Here is a 22,209-nt window from a genome sequence, read left to right as displayed (position 1 = left end):
CGGTGGCGTTACTGTGTCTCGGTGGCGTTACTGTGTCTCGGTGGCGTACCACTGCTCAGCTTGCATCAGGAGGAAGTGGGTAGGCTGATGGGCATCAGGAAGCTGGAGAAGGAAATGTGTGGATTGGAGGGTTGAGAGGGGAGGAGCCTGACGAAATATAGCAAGGGTAAGTGTTGTACAGTTGCATCCCCAGATGTAGGATACAGGTTTGGGGTTGAGTTGCTGGAGTGAAGCTGTCTGGAGAAGGTCTGGGTATCCTGGTGGACAGCAGGTTGGCTGTGAGCTAGCAGTGTGCCCTTGTGGCCAGGAAGGCCAGTGATATCCTGAGGCGTATTAAAAAGAGGATGGCCAGCAGGATGAGGAAGGTGATCCTTCCCCTCTACTCTGCCCTGGTGAGGCCGCATCTGGAACACTGTGCAGTTCTGGGCTCCCCAATTCAAGGCAGACAGGGAACTCCTGGAGAGAGTCAGTGGAGGTCTGCAAAGATGTCAGGGAGCCTGGGGCATCTTTCCTGTATGAGAAAAGGCTGAGGGACCTGAGAGTGCTCAACCTAGAGGAGAGAAATATGTGCCAGTTAGAGAAATAGAGAGATTCAATACCAGGACTTATCTAAAAGACAAGTGTCAAGAGGATGGGACCAAGGTCTTTTTGGCGGTGTCCAATGGTAGGATAGGAGGCAACATGTACAAACTGGAACACAAGTTCTGTATGAGCATGGGAAGATATTATGTACATGGAGGATGACAGAGCCCTGAAACAGGCTGCCCAGAGAGATGGTAGATTCTCTCTCTTTGGAGATAATCTAAAATCTGGAAGCTTTCCTGTGCAACCTACTGTAGGTAATCAGCTTTAGCAGGGGGCTTGGATTAGATGTTCTCTGTAGGCCCTTCCAGCCCCTGTGGTTCTGGGAATGGGAATACATATGTTTCAAACTATGTTCAAGAGACACTGTTGCTTCCAAGTATGAATGTTCAATCTCTGATTGATGTTTAAAAGGCTTTTCTGGCAAACTTTTTTGGGGGAGGGAATGTTTCTGGGGAAATGAACCTAGTAATGGCAAGTGGAGATGGGCAGAGACAATTGTCACCAAATTATTTTTTTCTGTCAAAATGAATTTCTGATATGAAACTTTAAATTTAGCCCTTGTGCTGTAGCATCATGACACAGAAAAATGAGGAGCTGAAACCCCACATGTATGTCCATTTGACCACTTAATAGAGTCTGGAGATTACTTTTTTTTCCTCTGTAGTTACAAGAAAGGTCTAAATGAAGTACCGTACTTCAGAACAATAAGGAAAAAACAACAATAAATGTTATGAGTGTAGTAGAACCACATGCCCACACGTAGCAGGAGTTCTTAGGATGCAAATCCTTCATCAAGCTATTATAGATGGTATTTTTAAAGATGGATGTAGGAAAACTAGGATACAGGAGATTGGAACTGATGTGGTGTTCTTACAGGGAAAGAACGCACTGCTTGTTAAGCCAGTTAATTATTTTTTTTATGCCATATGCAGTAAAGGTTGGCTGAAGTAAAATGAAGTGTTGGCTGGCAGGCGACTCTAGATCGATGCTGCAGTTTCTGCAGCCACTAGTTTGTTAACACGCTTTCCAGTACCAGTTTTGAAGGTGCTGATTTTTTTTATAAGAGTTGGATGGTTCCAGATGTATAGTCCCCTATTAAAACTCCCTCATTTTGTTGTAGAGCAATTCACTGCAGAGTAAAGAGCTGGGCTACTAACTGCAGTGAGCACTAAGAAAATAGTGAAGATCTCTCTCTTTTAATAAATTAGTGGCCGTACAGAAATAGAAAGAAATGCAGGAAAGGATCACTCAAAATGTCTGTTGCCTACGATGTTGTATACCTGCTGATGCAAACTGCACCTACACTGCAGAGCAGTAGTAAAGCATCCTGGTTTCAAATATTGGTTCTGTGATAAGCAGCATTATTTACAATGTCTTTCCTTTCTTGAGTTTAGGAATTGACTTAATATAATTTCATTGGGATTTCTCTCAAGGAGGGCCTATCTGGGCATACCTGAAGAATATCTTCTGCTGGTCAGGGGTGGTCTGAGTTTTCAACTTGGTACATGAATTGGGGACTAAGAGGACCTCATATAGATGTTTAAAGAAAATTCCTTCTTCTAAGCACTTTTTGGTGGTCTTTTTTTTTGTGAGATTTATTATGAAAAAGAATAATCCAGGCCAGTATTTGGTAACAGCTCAGCTACTACTGAAGTCTATTCAATCTGCTATCTGCCTAGATATTCACAGTTTTCACAAAACTCAAGCTTGAGAAATGCACATATGTGTATAGGCAGTGTGTTTTATTTATTTCTCTGATGTGGTGTGACATGGAAATAAGATGAGTGTATTTTATGTAGAGACTGAGGTTTCAGTTTCCTTATTCAAACCCCATTGTTTTTAAAGCTTTCTGTGGCTTTGATTTTCAGTGCGGTACTTTTCACAGCTTTACTGGGGTTTGATTATGATTTGTGACATTCTGCCTTGTCAATTTCTGCCTAGTCTCATTTGTGAACTTGTAATATTGGGTTTTGTTTTTACTGGAATTTCAACCAGTGGGTCAGGCATGTATTATTACTAAGATACCATCATTCAGCATAATTTGGCTTAGCTGATACACCTCAGAATCTATCCTACTAGCTAACACGCATAAGCACTGAGATTTCTGACTGTGTGGCTAAGTTCAGTGTTGAAATTCTTACTTGTTTCACCATTGTGAGGGCAATAATGTGTCACCACAGGACTCTTGCTGAACGGATATATTTTAAATGGCTCAAAGCGAGTTCAAAAGATGTTGTCTCTGACATGCACTCTTCAAAGCAGGCGTACAATTCTCTGCTGCAAAAGAAAATGTCACAAAAAACAACCATGTCTTACCTTTCCCCCTTACTACTCTGTGTTGTGCCATAGCCATCGTTTTTTTTTTGTTTTTTTTTTTTTAAATACAGACTTATGTTCTGCTGCAGATCTTTAACTTTCCAGCAGTGTGTAAATACTGATTTTGTATCTCACTGCTTTACTCATTAACTCAAAGGTGATAACAGTTTCCTTAAATGGATGTTTTTAAGGAAATGAAATACAGTACCTTGCTAAATGCTATATGCTTGTTTCATACAGTGACCGTTTCATGCCAGCTGCTAACTGCAGTCTGTTTGGGGTATTCTGGCATTAAATGTGACATGCTTTGTTTCTTGAGAATGCCAGCCTCGAAAATGACCACAGAAGGCTGTTTATGACAAAGCAAAGTGTAAACACAGATTTAATCTAGAGTAATCAAAACTTGATGCTGTTCTTAGATACATATATGTACTCTCATGTGTCTCCTACAGCAGTTTACTCTTCTGATATCACTGTAGATTAACGTAAGTATTACTGTTCCTGAGAAGGATGAGTTTTGCAGGAGCCTTTCAGGTTCAAATTTCTATCTTTAGCAGGTAAAGAAATTTGGAACAGAGAAGGAATTAAAAGCAGTGTAAGGCCCACGCTTTAATCCACTGAGGTGTTTTTTTGTTTTTTTTTTTTTTTTTTTTTCATAACAAGGCCTCAAAGCTGAAATTCATGGAAAATCTGTACTTTGAACCTTGGTCTTCAAGTGGGATTTGATTCCCAGAATCCACATTTGTGGCTCAGTGACCAACTGTTATTCCTGTTCTTGTGAACCTGACTTCAGAATTTAAGCCAGTTGGAAAACACTTCTGTAACCAGAGCAAGAACAGCCTGAGGCTTGAAAGGATTACAGATGAGGATACTTAGCTGTGTGAAAAATCAGCTATACTGGTATATATTTCAGCACTTCTCCAAAAGCTCAGTTTTGCAGGTTGCTGAGCACTGCTCTGTTGTCATCAATTCCACCTGAAACCAGTGAACCCAAACCTTCAGCTCTGTGAATCAGGGAAACTGTACTGCCATGAATACATGCTTGGTTACTACTGGAAAAAAAAAATATCAGATCTGGAAGTGGCCTGAATTCACAGGTCTGTGTGTTTTAAGTACACAGTTCTACCAGTGTTGTTGGTACCAGGGAAAGTTTCTGATTAAATGGGATTTTTTTGGCTAGTAATAAGGAAAAGGAAGCTTTTTTTGTTTTTTGTTTTTTTGTTTTTTTTTCCTTTAAGTACTGTGTCTTAATCCTTAGTGCATCAGTTGTTTGGAAAATGTTGAAAACCTCCTCTGACACAGCAGTTCTTATGTTCTTTCACATATGACAATTGACTGCACGTCTTACATTGTAGCCGGATAGCAATGCTTCAGGGCCTGAGTAGGTATCCTTTATGTCAGGAATTGCAGACTTGGAAATGTTCCCTAGCAAATCAAGAAACAGATGGTCTTCATTACATTGAGTTTTCCTAAGAAGCTGTGGAAAGAAACTGAGGGACAGTGACGACAGAAATTTATGTAACTCAGTAGTATTTTTGCTTTTTCACAAGCATGACAATTTGGACCAAAACAGAGAAGAGAGAGAAAGGAAGGGTAAGTGGAAGGATAAACAAATATTTCTGTGTCTGCACTAGTCTTCCTTTTGCAGTCTTTAAGAGTTTTGCAAAATGCTCCAGGTCAAGTAATTTTTTCACCCTGTGAACCCTAGAAGATCAATTAGGATCTCCATTAACTATCACTACCTTGCCTGTATGTAGAACGAAGGCTCAAATCTTAATGTTAGAAAGTTTTTCATGCATTAATGAATTTCAGATTTGGGAGACCTTAGAGACAACCCTGAGTTACTGCTGTCTTTAATTTGTTCCTTTCATGCTTCTGTTTGAAGGTATGCATCAGAGCATCTGCTGCTTCTTTCTTTCCTTCCTCTTCCAGGCTTTCATGCCTTATGCCTTCCTGTTTCATTGTCATTGTGAAGAAGGTATTTCACGATCACCTGCACGACTGCTCTGCAGGCTTAATTTGGGGCAGCAATTCAACACTGTTTGTCCAGGTGTGTTTTCACATATACAGTGGTGGTAAACTTTTAGTTTAGGAGTAAATGTCCTATTAGTCAGAATTTCAGTCTTATATCTTCCCCTTGGATTATGCTTGGATATAAATAGCATTGGATTTTCACAGCTCTTTTATGGCCCAATGTTTATGACTGCAGTTTCTTTGGTCACCGAAAGTGTCAACTTCGCTGTGTGGGAACAGTACGTTTCTAGCCATCTGAATGGAGACAAAGATATTGTCTCTCCATAGTAATCCTTCAAACATTTCCCAGCCCAGATTCCTACCAAATTTGTAGGAATACAAGACATCTAGTAATCAGAAGTTGCACTAATTGTCATTCCGGTCTCTTTTTGAATAATATTACATTTGTATAAATATTGAAGTTAGGAGTCTACGTTTGTTTGCATTATTTCTGCAATTAATCTTCCAAGAAGCCGAGAGGTTCGTATGTGAGAAGTGCTGATGGCTTACATGACTTCATTGTAATGCTTTCTTTTTAATTGCACAAATTACACAACTGCATATAAACAGAAATAATTGCAGCTGAAGATTCTAGCCACTATTTATTCATTTTTCAGCTTTTCAGTTGTCTTTTATGGCAAAATAGTTAGGGAGAAAATAGCCTCTGCATGTATTATTTGAGCTAACTTTTTATTCTTGAAAGTAGGAGCTGTATAAAAATGTTTTGAATAATGACCTTTGGGGCATAGCAGTATTACACAAATCTTGCTGTCAATAGAGCTAGTTGCAAGAAAAACAATTGAGGGAACACATTAGCACTCCAAAGCGCTGTTTCACAACAGAATAGTTTCTGAGCTGACAAACACCAGACAAGGTTTGCCTTGCTGCAGTAGAAATGACTGCAGCTTCTTGTCCTCATTTTTTAAAATAGTATTTACAATTAAATGTCTTACCCAAATCCTTGTAATAAAGCAGACTTACTGTTAGATGCTGGTTCACGCATTCTCAGTATGTGTGCACCCCCCAATGTCTTTCCAGTCTTTTTACTAGTCAGTATCCATTTCCTATAATGTATTGGTGCTCAGCATCTGAGGGAATCAGTAGAGATAAAATGCAAAATGGTGCTTTACTCCCTTTCTAGATAGTTTGGGACATGGGGTAGTAGCCTTTCCTACGCTTACTCTTTTCGTGCTCCTGACAGGTAAAAACAGAGTTCCTAGAGTTGTTTATACAAAGCATGTGCCATGACCTGTCAAGCAGACAGTTCTATAAGATTATTAATATTGTTTAATTATGAACCTTAAAATACAAAGTAAGTTGTTTACTTTCATTAAAATGATGCCTGCAGAAATACTTGTGGGAATCTGTGCTGAATGTTGCCCAAGTGAGAAATACAGATCTTTGAATGCCTGCTGAAAATGACCAAAAGAGATGCATAAAAGACTTGGGCTTTTGAAGGCACTAAATTACTACAAACTTTGCTGTGAGCCTTCACATAAATACATTTGAGGTTTTCAGTCTTGCCCTATTGATAAGCCTACCTGAACTGATGCACCTAAGCTCTGAAGTAACCACTGCATTGAAATACTCTATTGTGACCCAATACCCATTGCCGTAAGGCTTGTTCTAGCATCAGTGAGATACCCAGTTTAGGATGGGAAGCATCTTCAGCCAACCATTCATTATATTCACTGTTCATTTCCCTTACGCCAGTCTTGAATAGTTGCCTTAAGTACATCTGTTAGTCAGTGTAGGGAGGTAGGAAATTCCAGAGGGCCCCTCATTTATTGAATTGATTGAGTTTCCCTCAGTTTTAAGAGGACAGTAACCTCCAGGTAAACAAAGCATTTTACACTGTAGTGTAAATACTCAAGTAACATTTCTGTGGGAACATAAATAATAATTGCATATGTTTAGCAGTGGTTTTCATCTGTGATCTTACAGACCTCCAGGCATCTGTAGACTACTCCTAAAGGATCAGTGAAAGATAATAATAGCAAACCACTGGTAGAAGTTTGTTATCTAGGGATCCATGGATTCAGCAGAAAATTATTGGGTAATATTGGGAAAAGCACTGAAAAATGCAGGGAGCTTCTACATCTGGGAGAAATTATGTTAGCAGTTGAAGAAACATGCTGAATTGTGATGTACACTAAGGTATGCCTTAAATATTTCAAAATGAGAAGATATTCAGCTGACACATCTAATGATCTTACCCCATTTTGTCCTGGGAGCTCCATTTCCTTTTTGATTACATTTTCATAGGACTGCGTTTCTCTTAAAATCATTTGTCCTAAAATAGGTCTATTTCTGAATCAATTTTTCCAGTCTCATATTTCTGAGAGAGAAATGGGATATTTTTAAGTGAGATGTTGCTATATGACTGTCTTTAGCATCTGATCATCCCTCAGGTAGAGTGAAATCTTTTAAGTAGTTCATTCTTTGGGTTCTTTCTGTTCACACTGGTGGCAGTGAATACATTGTCATGGATTTATACAGACTTAGCAGCAAGCCACATAAAGAGACAGAAACAGAGGACTGTAGCTTGTAAAAGCAATGGGCACATTCAAACAGATGTTGCAAGAGGATTTGTTCTGAGGGCATACTGTCAGAGAGGGGATCATTGATTTACTTAGATTTACTGCCCAGCAGCAGTCTGAAAGTTTTTCCCTTTTTCCTACTTGCATAATTACTCTGCCTGAGGCTCTTATAACTAGAGGGAGAGCTGAGAAGGGCAATTTACAGTAGAAACTTTTATATATAAAAAACCGTGCAGCGATGCAAGCCAATGTTTTTAATGCAAGAGTGATGCAAGCAATTTTTTTGGTTGGCTGTGTGAATCAGAAGAGTGAGAAGTTTTCAGTTTCACACAAAAGGGGTTTGTTCAGAAAATGAAAACATATGCAGGAAAATAAAATGCTAACCCCAACATTTAGTTTAACCTGAAGTGAAAATTGTGCTTATGCAGCATTTTGGTTTTTAAGCTTTCTGGTAGAAATACAGGTAGATCTAGAGATAAAACACAACAGAAACACAGCTGATTTTACTCAAAAACAAATGTTAGAACAATCTGTTTTCAGCTGCTGGGCTTTCACAATGAACGAGACCTAGTGGCCTATGTGGTAAGTTCAGGCTGTACATTGCCTAGATAGGCACAGGTAGTGCCCGGCCCCTGCGTGCCTCGTGTTTGTGGGCAGCAGGTGGTAGATCTGAAATTGTTTTTTTCAACCAGGAACGTGAGATGATTCTGATGAACAGCTTTCTTAAGAGGTCAGTTGGGTCATAACAGGGAAATGGGAGAAGTTGAATATTTTGGACTGAATGATACTTTGTTAGTAACTGTTTAGCTGCACAGAAATAAATGGAGGCCTTCAAATTGATAGCTTGATTACTAGCATGTGGATATGCTGCCTGAGTTATGAAAAACAGACCAGATGGTGTTGGCTATGGAATATTCTGGGGGTATGGTAATGTGATAATAACCAGATACTAAGAAGTAGTCGTCTTTTTTTTTCCTAAAACCTTATTGTGTGAGCAAAAGCATGCAGAGGAAGATCAGACTCACTGTTTGGAATGGCTCCTCCTCAGGTTGCTAATCTCTTCCCTTAAATGTTGATCAGCTACTCTGCCTCAATGAAATAACTTCTGGAAGTAAAACTGCAGTATGTGTGAGCAACGTGACTACATGTGGGTGAGGAGGATGATGCAGAAGCGTGGAATTTTCTTAAAATAGGGAGTGTTAGAGTCATCTGTCATTCCAGCGGTGACTTTTTCTCCTCCTTTCCTTGTGCCACACAAGTAGTTAGTAGGCTTGAATTTTGAGCAGGCTGTTAACAGATGACTTGTACTTGTGTTCATGTGCGCTGCTGAGTTTCAGTGTGTATGATTGCTTATTTAAAGGAGTTCCAGAGTTAAAATATACCCTCGTGCATCATGGGCTGAGATCAGGATCATTGGTGAGTTTTTATGAAGAGCTGGGCACAAAAGCATGGGGTGGGACTGGAGTCTCACCTGTTCTGAAGATGTACTCTATAGATCAGCTTTGCAAAAACAGGTCCAGGAAAACCATTGGGAGACGGATCCTTCCCACAAGAGTAGAGTGTTAGCAACCCATTAGATTGTTGTGGAAACAATTTCTGTAAGCTGTTAAGTCAGAGGGCTGTTCTTGGCCACTTTCCCTTAGTTCTTAGAGACCTCTTGTCAAACATCAGTATGTAATGATGGACCAGAAAGAAAAATAAGGCCTGGCTTCAGGTGGTTCATACATTCTGCATCCTTATATCTAGAGATTGCAAGATGTGCAGTCATCATTTCTGGTTCCCCTAGAAAGTTTCTGAAATATCTCTACTTGTGAGATGGTGCTTTAGTTCTCTGTAAATGCACAAAGTGTTTGTATATCTGTGTTGTTACACATCAGAGCTGACAGGAAAAAAAGGATACAATCCATCTTTGCTGTGTGATCACCATATAGGCAAAGACTTGCTCATTCAGGTTTGAGATGAAATCAGAGCTGTTGGTCTGCAGTAATTGCAAGCTTTCAGGTGGCATCAGGAGCATGTTAATGTTTTGAATGATGAAGACTGCTTCAAACTACCTGTTCTTGTGCAGATCAGCTCTTCTTCATTAAGTGCTGTTTATGGATTTAAACAGAAAAGTAAGCTGATTTGGGATCTAATGAAGGGAAGTAACATTTCTGTTCTTAGTTCTGCATTTACATTGTAGTATTTTCTCTCCAAGGAAGAACAAGCACAATCTTTTAAAATGGTCTTTTGAAAATTATTACTCGGTTATCAATAATCAGTCAAATTCATGTGTCTTGTTTGAGGCTTTCACTCTAAATTTTCATATTAGCCCATGGGAACCCTGAAAAATTCTACCTGGTAACAAAAAAAAAAAAAAAAAAAAGGCATATAGGAATAAAAATCACATCTAGGCTTGTATACTTTCTAAATACTTTCAATTATTCTTTCATGGTATTTTGAGAAAAGTTGTTCAGTAACAGTAAGTACTTTTGCACCATGAGATAACAAGGTCATGCAGCTTTAAAGACTTGAAAATTATTTGGAAGGAATAAGGACTTAAACTTTTGAATTCTTCTAAAGCTAGTGTAGATTCTAAAGCTGAGCATGGCTGAGCGTACATCCGGTTAAATGTGTTTGGAATTGAAAGTGACTTGCAGGAGATATAGATGGTTATTCACACTTATCTTTTGTTTAAATCAGAGCATTAATCTTTAACAAATTCAATCTTGTGTAATCAAAAAGCTCATGTTTATGATACAGGTAAGTAGCATGTCCAGTCCTGAACTCTTGGTAGGATCAGTAACGATGTGTCCTGTTGATTGTTTCTAGTACAACAAAGGTGAGGATGGGAATAATACTTTTTAGCTGAAAACATTTTGGAATGATTCATTGACTTGGACTTTTTTTATCATAGTCTTTTTTTGACACCTTGGGAAGAATCTAAGTTGAATGTATGCAAATTTACGTTCTTACTTTCCTACCCAAACTAAGCCTTCTGCAACTTTGCATCATAGGCATTCTCTTCCATTCCCTGTACTGCTGTTACTGTTTTTAAATTTTTTTTTTTTTGGCAGTATTACTTTCTCTTTAATACCTGATAAGGTATTATTCTGTTCTGAACTGAATCTACCTTCTGGTTCACAGAGAAGCATTTGGTTTTTTTGTGTTCTTATATTATGTCAACTTTTTAGGAAGTATAACAGTTGTAGTCTCTATTAGGACATCAGACTATGAATAATTCATGATGACATGCTTTATTTCGCTGTGCATTTGGCTCAGTAGCACATTTTAGTAATGCTGAGGCTGTAAATTTCACTAGTAGTTCAAGAAAAGCTGTTAGATATGGCTTTTAGAATTCTTACCCATTCAGTGCTATTTAACTTCTGCTCAGGTACCTCATCTGAGATTTCACAACCTGTCTCCTTGCTGCATTAGTCTTGTCCCATCAGGTGCTAGTTCAGTGACACCCAAGAAGTTTGACAATGTCAGATCATCAAAGCAAGAAAACGTAGCAAGGTTTAATTTGGTTTTTGAAATTAAGTGTAAAGATCTAGAGTACCTTTATTTTAAAAAGACTTCTACACTTACGTATGCTATAATGCTTTTACTGTGTTCCTGGGTGTGGAGCCATTTACTTAAGGTAGACTCCTTGGTCAAGAATTTGCTTTTGCAGCAATGCAAAGTTGGAATTTGAGTACTGTGAAGTGATATTTTAGGCTGAGTGATTTATCCCAGAAAACAGTATTTTAGGTGAACCAGAGGCTGGTACAGTGTGATGATAAATGAGCTGATTCACTAACATCATTCATGTGGCTAGCTGTTAATACTTCTGTGTTAGTCTGCATTCACTCCACTGGCAACTAGAGAGAGTTGCACTTGTGTGGATTTTTGGTTTCACTTTCTCTTTTTGTCTGGTGAGAAATACTGAATACTATGTATAAGAGCTAAGGGTTATATGAGGAGGTTGATGTCCTCTTTGTCAGAAATATGAAATTTAACTCTTAAATATCTGTTTGAACGTCTGACCCAAGTTTTGTCATACTCAATTTTTCCTACCTACTGTGCTCAGTTTGTTCGTAATGCCCTGTGTTTCAAACAAAAGGGAAAGCTTGTCCTTTTTTTTTTTTTTTTTTTCCAAGAAAGATTTTTTGAGATGTTCTGTTAGGTAGAGTTGCTGATGCATACAGGAATTTCAATTCTATGCTTTTTCTGAAACCTTAGAAATTCAATGAAATTAATGATTGAATTTTAGCCATAGTCTTTTTAATCTTTCATTGATTGGCCATTTCTTCTTATACGTGGGGAATTTCATCTGGCATCCTGTGGAGATCTTAATTCATCAGTGATGCTTTTGAAACTTTTCTTTGTATTTCCAATTGCTAGTGTGTGGAATTACAGGTTGGATTAATCTGTCCTTGAATTATTACAGTAGAACGTTAACCTGTCCTTGAATTATTACATTTGGATAATTAAGGCAATAAGTAGTTTTGTGGCATTCACCATCTTACAAGGTGTAGAGAGAAAGCACTGCATCTAAATCAGAGCCCTTAGAATTTCCTAGTGAAGGCAATATGTTTGTCACAGATCACTGCACTCCTGCTATCTCCTCGAGAGCAGAGGCTGTGCTGCTGGCTCCTCTCACCTTGCCATGCTCCCCTCCAGCTGCCTACTTGTGGCTTCTGATCCCATACTCAAAGCAGGTGATTTACTACTCCTCTTCAGGGTCCTATGCCAGCTTGGCTGCCTGGAGACCCATGTCTAATTTGTCTTTTCTGTTCCAGTAATGGCTCTTTTTTGTGCAATATTTCTTCCTCCTCCAGCAATCAAATCCCAAATAATGATCTATATGAACCTGTTATTGACTAACCAGTGCTGAATATGAAATAAATTCAGTAGAACCAGTGTAACAGTTAGCGGGTAATGATTTATTTGTTGATTGAATACTTCAGAAAGTAACTGTGTTTTGGCAGTAAGTGCCATGAAGTGGGTAAATATTTTCAATATATAACGTGTGATGTTTGAAATCAGCCAAACTGGCAAAAAGTGGGACATCTTCATGGCACCACAATGATAATTTCACTTCTCACTGTGACAGATAGGAAAGAAAAATTTTGAGGAGGCAGGATAAACAGGAAATCTCACAGCAGCATTGCACTGAAGTACAGTTGTGAAGAAAAATGCTGCAAATGTTAACTGGCATTATCTTTGAGATAGTATTCATGAAGCTTGTAATTAATTTGGATGAGTTTTTACTGTTGCAGCTGAATTTTAACTTTACAGAAGTTTAGCATGCTCTTTTTTCTTTGACCTAAATCAGTCTAATTTTTTTGTCTTCATTAAAATCACAGAACAAAACCACTGTTGTATTCTCGGCTTTGCTCAAGCAGATCAAGGAGCTTTGCATTGCTAAACAAGCCATGTAGGTAAACAGAAATGTTAAACTCTGCTCAATTAAGTGAGGTGAGCGTCCACGTGAGGGAAGTGCGAACTGTTGCTTAAACCTGTTCATAAAAAAGTCCAGTGGAGGAACAAAAGAATAAAAACAACAACAACAAAACTCTCAACATGTAATTGGGCGTAAGAACACTTTAGCTTAAAGAAAAGCATTTCATTTGTAGATGTAAATGAAATGTCAATTCAATGTCTTCAGGACAGTTCTTCATTTATGTTGGTTAGTATTTACATTTGTGTTATGAAGGATGGTTTAATATATATGAAAGCTATTTTTTTTTTTTTAAAACGGGGATTATTCAAAAGAGCATGGCTGCAGTTTTGCAGATAACATGCAATCAGCATGTCCCCAGTCTTGTGATTGTTTTCTATTCTAAACAGGAAAAGGATACATTTTAAAATGCTCTGAGAAATAACAAAATATCCTTTGTGATGCCTTAACATGTTCAAGGCAATTGCATGTGATGTTATTAGATTCCGTTCTGTCATTTCAATACATTCTTATCTATTTACACTCTTTTAAAGACATGCTTTTTATTAAAAACAGAGTGGAACTTTTTCCCTCTGAAAGCGGAGGTCCTTGATCTATCAGCAGGACAGCTCTGGGGCACTGACAGCCTTACAAGCTTTCGCCCAAGCAGTCCTTGCAGGTGCCCTGTAACCCTAACTGAAAGAAGCTGGCCTTTCAGTCCCACAGGCACGTCACTCTTTGCCCATGAGGCCTTTTCTTCTCGTGTCTGGTTTGATTTCTGTGGTTTGAGATACGGAGATAGAGGGTTCTTTCTGTCTCCAGAAGTATTTTCCAGGCAGACTTAGGGAAGATATTACTCCAGACTGAACTTTCTGGTATGACGGGCGCATGCACAAGACCAAAGAATTCCATGAGGTGAATTTTTTTTTTTTTTCTGAAAGTAGGTGAAAAGAAGTGAAGGTCTGCTCATCCTATTTTGGGATTGTTTTGTCACATCCTTATTCCACAGTAAAGAATGTGTTTGTGCTCATACAGTTTTAAACTGGTGACCCAAATAAGAAGAGGTGCCTATCTTGTGGTACCGAAGTCACCCAACCTCCTTCTCATTGCTTTTGCTATTTTCTTGGGTGTTTTCCTCCTCCCTTCCTGATGTCTCCAAGCTTTAGCTGTTTTGGGGACATGCTGTTTTTCAGCATGGCTAGGTTTCAGGTGTGCTGATGATCATGTAGCCTGATTTTAAATTTGGCAGTGCTATTTCAAAAGTGGGTGTGATGTGTTTAGTATGTGTGCTATTATGCTTTCTATATTTTTTTTTTTAAATTCTGAATTGTCTGATGGCTTTGTCATTTTTTCCATATGCAGAAATAGGTATTTTAATATCAGTTCTGAGGACCCTGGAGATTATCTAGAGTTATCTAAGTAAAGTCACAGCTGTCATTATCTCTTGTTTGCAGTTGCCCTTACAGGCAAGACTGGATGACCCCCAGAGCTTTTTCTCAACCATCATTTCTGATTCATTACATATTAGTCATGTATTTTGTGTGTATCAAAGAGGTCTTTGGATGATTTCTATGACTTCTTAACAAGCTTATGGTGGTGGGGGAAAGTCATTTTCTATTGCTCATCAGCAGGTTGGGACACCCAAGAGATGCATACTCCTGTTTGTGGCAGGGAATACCTTGCTGATGTGTCATGTACTGTTAGTACAAGTCTGAGTCCTTGTGTAGCTGGTGTATCTTTCCCTCTGGGAAGAAACATTCCATCTCACAGTGATGGGGGAGACCTGAGCAATTGTGCCTTCCGATTAATTTTAGTGGTTGCCTGAGAATCATCACATGTTACACGCAGGTCTGTGAAGGCAGGCTTTGATCAGGTAAATAGCAGAGAGGAAGAAGTTATGTTGCTGGAAAGCAGTTGGAATCATTGGACAGTATGTGCAGCACTTAACTCACCGAGGTTTCTCTTATTTTATGCTGGTTCAATGTTGTCAAAGCAGTGAAGTCATCTGAGTCTGGTGGACCTGGATTCTTGCTGTTTGGTTATGAAGGAGTCAGTAGAACTACTGATGTGCTATTTGTAGTGCTTTATTTGTTGGGCAGAGTGTACTGTGACATTGGAGCTGCCTTTGGCAGACCCTGTACCCACACACTTTCATAGGATAAGAGTTAAATAGATTAGCAGTGCATAATGGAATAATGGGCATCAGCTGGGGAATTGCAAAAGCTGTTTTATGAGCTCAGGGTAACAAATGAGTAAAACTTGAAACATGTATTTTGGCTAAGTGAGAGACAGATGGAAGAAATCTACAAATTTTGGGAGTGTGAAGGCTCTCCTGGAAAAAGCAATTTTGTTGAAATCAAAATACTTCATAAAAGTAAGTCAACTGCAATGGATTTCTGCTTCAAAAAAAAAAAAAAGACAAGAAAGAGAAAAAGAAAAAAGGCTGTCAGACAGTGCATTTTAATGCTTTGGAATATATATATTTTTTTAAATTCTTAGCTTTGAAATTATTCTTTCAATTCATGTTTATCTATTCTGATATCTCTAGAAACGTAAACAAAAAATGGAATTTCATTTCCAAGATTATCTGAAATATTTCAGGTTCTGCTCTAATTTGGAGCAAAGCCAGAGTAGAGTATGAAATCCTTTGAAACTGGTATTATCCATTCAGCTCCCAGGGGGCCCTAGTGGGATGCATGTTCAGAATCAGACTTCAGCTACTATCTCTTGAGATGCAGTAGCACCGATAGCCAGTAGCCAGACTGCAGCTCATTTGCTTTGCTCTCCAGATTGCAAAGGACTGAATGTGCAAGTGGTTTTGACATCCTGCTGTGTCTGATGTCCAGCCTCTGTGGTATTGCTTCTCCTGTCACATTGTGCTGAGAAGTACCAGCCTTATTCTGTGTGTGTGTGTGTTGCACTTAATGTCTTTCAGGATCAACAATTGTAGGGGGAAATCTTGAACTGACGCACTCCAGAGATGGTGTAAGAGACTTAGTGGAGCTGATCCTCCTTTTTCTGTAAGATCTTTTACCAGGTGGGACAAGTGATGTCTGTTACATCTTAGAAGGAACAGCTCAGTTCTGCTGTTGGCAACTCACTGTTTTGTACCATTCAGAGATTTCTGGTGTTTTTACGTAAGGCCTTCTGTGATACAGCTTGATGTTTGAGTGCGTAAGATGTCCTTTGGTGCTGAAGTTACTACTTTTGTAGGAATTAATGCAAAATGTTTTTTGGAGATATGATTGCTGTCACTATGTACTGGACACTGTCCTTTTGGTAGATCTTTTGCATTATAATAGGTTTGTTTTTTAAGAGGCAGATCATCCTTAACTGCGTCGTCAAGATAGGATATTTAAAGAAATATGTAGATAGAACCTCATCTGGAAGTGAAATAATTGAACAATCTTTTGAAATGAGCATCAAAACTGGGGAGTAAAAGCTTGTATCTTTCATTCTGTTACTTTTAAAATGATCTTTGCATCCACCGTGTATGAGGAACTTTGCATTTTGTGGATTTTCTGTCCACTTTGCTGCAGTCTCTATTGTGAAATCTGTGTTCAGACCTTTTTCTTTCAGGCATGCATGTCAATTCCACAGTGAATTGTGTGTGGTAGCATGGGAAGAAGACATGTCTTGAGTATTTGCAAGGAACATTCTGGTTTGCAGAACTTCAGCAAATAGCTATTTCACATGTGTTTTTTTTTTTTTTTTTTTCAAACCAGTCTATGAGTTTGTAGTTTTCAGGTATAGTAACCTTTAAATGAGTAAATACAAATTACTGGGTTGTGTGAAGAAATCATATGGTATTTTCAAGTGCTATTCAAGAGCACTGTATACATTCAAGAGGAATGGACAACTTGTTCTCATAATTAGAGGAGCTGGCTGCTCCAGTTACCTATCTTTTCAGTACATTACTCACTAGGAATAGAAACTCAATTTCTCTCTTCCAAACTTTGTTTAATTCACTGTGAAACCAATGTAGTTGTGCAGTAGAGGTAACCCTGATCTGCATGACAGTTGACAGTAGCAGACTGAGAGGGTGTCCAGAAGATTTTTGAGTTTCTTCTGCTGTGTGGAATGGAGATGAGTTCCACCTTTTTAAAGTATTATCCAGCAAAAGGTTGTATAGCTGTTTTGTACCACTTATATAAGGATTCACCATCTACAGCTGCATACTGTGTACCACTTTTGCTGGGATTCACTGTTTCAAATGTTGTTTTTGTCACAAAACATAAAAGGGATCTTACATTATTCGGGTTAAATGTTTTGAAAAGATATAAGTACTTTTAAAATTCAAATAAATTACTTGGAGATGGGGAAGCAAAATGAAGACTTAACATTTTTATACCTGTGAAGGGAGTCTACTTAAGGGCTATTACATCTTTAACAGCTAATAAGCATACTTGACAATGTGCAAATGTTACAAAGGCATTACACTCAAAGTCACAATTAGAACTAAAACTGTAAATAGCACAAAAACTGGAGCTATATTCAAAATGAGACATAACTCCATGAAAAAACATGTCTATTTTAAATATGACCAAGGTTCAGCTGGATATGAAAGAAAAAGCGTTCTGTACAGACAGTGACTAACTTATGCAGTATTTTTTGAGTGGGTTGCCTGGATGCATCATATGAGCTAAATTTTGTCAAACTTTGTCTCTTGATTCATGATAAAGATTTTTTTAATAGTAAATGAGAAGGAGGAGCCAGAAACCTACATCAGTCTGAGGAGAAAGCAGGTTATGAACTCAGCTTCACTTACGACAGAGACTGGTATAATTCCAAGATGAAGGCCATTAAAGTTTATTAGATTTGTCTAATAATATCAGCTAGAAACAGCTCAAAACATATATGGATAATTTATGACATATCTAAAGTCTGAAGTTTGCTTTCAAATTCCCCTAGTGAGAAGTAGTTCTTTATGATGATTTCATTGAGTTTGCCATTAAATGGCTAGACAGACTGTATTTCAAAGCACTTAAGGAGATATTTATTTTATACAGCAGCAGGAAGCAGAGTGTGTTCTAGTGATACTTTTGCACTCATGAGAAAGTTTTGTTTTTCAATATGTAAATTTTGAATTTGAAAAATATGAGCTCTAACAACATCCTCAAACCTCCAGTTCAGTGCTTAGTTCATAGAAATGCAGGCTAGCCTCTCTAAAGCAGATTGGCATGGATATTCTTCTGGGCTGACCTCAGACCCTGTGCTCATTTCCCTTGGGAACAAGGCCTAGAGCTGCTGGGAGCTGCGCAGGAATAGTCTCTGTTGGTCTGGTCCTCATGTTAAAATCCTTCGCAGAACAAGCTCAGGTTACTCAAGGTAGCTTGCTTCCTGAATGGTTATAGCCTTTCCTCAAGATGTATTTTGTAAATCCATCGTGTAAGTAGGCCAAGGCTGCATTTTCTTTTCTGCTTGTAGGTTTCAGATACTGTTCACAATTGCTTATGATGCCTGGCCTTCAGGCAGATGCTTACTCAGGTGTAATCTTGCTTTGTATGACTACAGGCACACAAACATCACTGGAAGATAGAGTGTGAGGGCGGAGATAAATATTTGATTTAAATGTTTTCAGATGTTTCAGAAAGCAATTAGCTCATGGCATTTTGACCAGGTACAGGCACAGATAAAGACGTTTTATTTATATATAATTTGTATATATAAAAATTTATTTATATATTTATATTTACTTATAAGTATTTCATTTTTGCACCTATATTTTCTGTATCTTTTGCTGATATTTTTCATGAGTCACTTAATTGCTGCCTCATACAAGTCTTTGTGAGGCAAGCTGGAGCTGTACAGCAATCCTGAAGTCCGTGATGAGCAAGAGAGTGCTGAGAGGTAATAGTAGTAGAGATACTGGCTGGTGTCCTAAAATCCTTTGCTTACCCCTGAGTCTGTCAAGGATTCCTTCAGTGTTTTGCTTCTCTTTAGCACCCTCAGACAAATCAGCCATTGTACTTGATAAGAAGCATTCATCCTTCAAGCCTTTCTGAAGACCAAGCGGGCTTTCACTGCTATTTTTGTGCTACAGAAGTCCTAAAAGAAATGTTCAAAATGTGTTAATTTACTTTTTTTTTTCTTTTTCTCCTTGAAAACATCCAGGGAGGTTTTTATTTGTTTCAGTGTTTATTTAAATAATCATATGGGCAGAAACCCAACTGTCTTTGGGGACACTTGCAGCTCAGTGGCCCATCTATGAAGAAGTTAGGAGAGCACGAGGACAGTTTTTCTGGAATGCATGTTTTCAAAATGCAAGTGACACAAGTATTCATATGGTGCACCCAGGGAATCCCATAGCACCATATTTTTTGGTGTATGTGACCAAAGCTACAGACATACTACCTGCCTTTCGTGTGGCAAGGACAGTGACTGTAATGAGGTATTCGATATCTTGTGCTGCTTTGAGCATTTACATATCACAGTAAAAGTAATAGATCTTGCTAATTTTTTTATGTAAGTTTGAATATACTATTTTATTTACATTCAGTGGTGCCCGGAAATCAATGCTAATCATTTGATGGGTGGAGAGGGCTATGATTTCTCTGAATTAGGATGAGTCATTATTGGGATGGAGAGTCAGCAGTCTTTATGGAAAGAGTAATTTTTTTTTTATTCCTCAAATTCAGTTAATAAAGACAATATTGAATTAATTGAAGGGCAGACATGCTGTTTCTTGAATAGGATGGGATTTGTTTCTTATTTCACTTCTCTTTTTGTATTTACAAAGCAAAGAACTCGCTGGAATATCAAGTTGAAGTTTTACCTGTAGTGCATAAGGCAGTAGTAGCTTCATTTGTTTTTACTTAACAGTTGGATGAGATTTGTTTGTGTTCTGAGTAGCAAACTCTTTAGCTTTTGAGCTACTGGTTTGAAATTCTTTAAAGAGTCTTTTGTAAATGAGAGCATTGCTGGTACAACCTTTCAATTATGAAACAACTAGACACAAGAAAAGCCAAGTATGGAGTTCAAACTTCCTTTAGCAATAAACTCTTCCAAAAGAATAATGCATAGATGAGTTGTAATTGTATTTAAAAAAAAAAAAAAAAAAAAGAAATTTAAATTAAGTGCATCTTACATCTGGGAGGGAAAAACACTGCCTTACGTAACAAAAACACTCAAAAATAACATATTTGAGATACTTGAACTTTTGCTTTACAAAGAGATGACTGTTCTTCACAGAATAACGGGAGTTCTTGTATTTTGGTATATGGGGGTCTCAACTTTGGAACTTTGGAAACTGTAATTGGAAGCCTGTGCCACCAAGTAGGGATGTGATGTGCACACATTCTATTAAAACACAGTGGTTTATTCATATCCTTATTTGTTTGCTTATTTCAGCTTTTATCATTTATGCAGTCTACACAATAGTTGTTTGTAAGGAGCATTGTTGAGTACTAATGACTTTATACATAGTCTAGATGAAGAGGTGTACAAAATGATGAGAGAGAGAGATAACGGTAATCCTGACCTACTGTTTACCATCAGTGTGGAGGATTGTTGTTTTCTTTCAATTATGGTCAGCTGCATTTGTTGTCTTTGAACTTAACAGTTCAAAAAATGAAGGATGTGACTTTTCGTACAAACCAAAGGGCTGAATCAGTCCTGCCTTAATTTTTATCACTTTCTGCACATGTTCCTGTTGCTGCTACAGTAAATCTCTGCCCTTGTGATCTGTCATGCTAGAGGTTATCTTTTCTAGCTTCTGGGATTTCAAAGCTTGTTGTTGTCTTCATTCATGATTCAGAGGGTGGTGGAGCTTGAGGCAGTGAACAGAGCTCTTTCGTAACCGGCCATCTGTGATGAATTGCTGGAAAGGGAGATACGCACAATCTACTGCCATCATGGGCGGATAAATACAAGTGATGGTGAATAGGGATTATGCAATCATTTATTTTTTTTTTTTCAGCCTGTCCTGTGCGGTAGGGCTGCTTTTGTTGTTGCTGAAGAATCCTCTGAGAAAGATGTTTCTCTGGCTGACATACCCTGTTCTTCATTTTGAGGCAGCTTTGCAGCTGTTTCCAAGCTGCTGAGTCCCCATGGAGTGTAGTCCGTTTGCTCTCCTGTTCCTTTGAAAATAAGGACCCCAGATATGTATTGCCTGAACAAATACACTTGTTTGTAAGAAGCATTTCTAAATGCAATCATTCCTCCATTCTGCAGCTACAGTAGCGATGAGGTTTAATTGCCCATCTTATTTTAAGAGCCTTTTGGAAATATGAAATTAAGTTCTTCCTTTTTAAGAATAACTTTTTTAAAAAGATGCAGTTCACATTGAAGTAATTTTTGAGAGGAAAAAGAAAAAAAAACCCAACACTTTAAAGATCTCTTGGTACATCCTTCTGCGAAAGAATTTTTTTCCTGTTATCTTATTCTCAAGTACTTGTAGATCAGGTGCAGTTATGGTTTGTGTATTCTGATAGCAAAAAATAAAAAACAAAGGCGTATTTTAAAAAACTGTTTTTTCTTCTTAGCTGTGTATTTGACTACTTATCAATATTTTCTAGTCAGTGTGCTATTTTCTAGTTAGTTGATGTACACCAGTTTGTAGAACTGGAAAGGGTGGACTCGTGCAGTATCCATCTGAGTTAGCCAGTACCTTTGTCGTCAGGTTTAGAACGGTCATCCTGGGATTGCTTTGAATTTTCAACAACCGTTTCCTTTGTATTCCAAACATAGTTGTGGTGCTCACTGACATGAAAAAGATGTTTTGATCAGTCTGTAACCTGTAACTCACAGGTTACAGCATAAAGGTAGCTCTAGAAGCAGATCAGGGGTTCTTTCAGGACAGTCTCCTCAGGTTGGATCATTATAGTAGCTCTGCTCCTACAGTGAAAAATCTTGATCCTGTCTAAAAGTTTTTGTTCCTTCTAATCATACTGGATGATGCAGTATGAACTGCTCCTGATTAACACTGCTGGCTTGCCACTGAGGCTTATAATAAACATTTTTCTCCCCAGGTCTGTAGGCTTTTGTAGCGAACTACAAAGTGATCTGAACTTGCTCTCAGTGAATGCCCACCAATATCTTCCTCTCACAGATGTACTTAGCAGAAAGCAATACAACACAGCTCGTGAGGCCACGTGGTGCTACCTTGCCCACTGAGAACAGCTGCTTGTTGCCATCCAGCTTTACTTTAACTGCAAGCTTCGAATATTAGAGATAGTAAGCATAAGGATATTAGAGCCTTTTTTGTATCTGTGAGATCTTGTGTATACACTACTGAATACTGAAGTAGATGGCTGCAGTCGTGCTGTTTTATATAGATTTTAAAACTACATATGATGCTAAATGTAAACTATTTGGAGGTTCATAAATGTAGCCCTGAAAGAATATGACAGT

Source organism: Centrocercus urophasianus, unplaced genomic scaffold, assembly GCF_019232065.1.
Source record: "Centrocercus urophasianus isolate 14NV4802_14NV808 unplaced genomic scaffold, USGS_Curo_1.0 seq_11, whole genome shotgun sequence".
NCBI lineage: Eukaryota > Metazoa > Chordata > Aves > Galliformes > Phasianidae > Centrocercus > Centrocercus urophasianus.
This window is presented reverse-complemented; position numbering follows the sequence as displayed.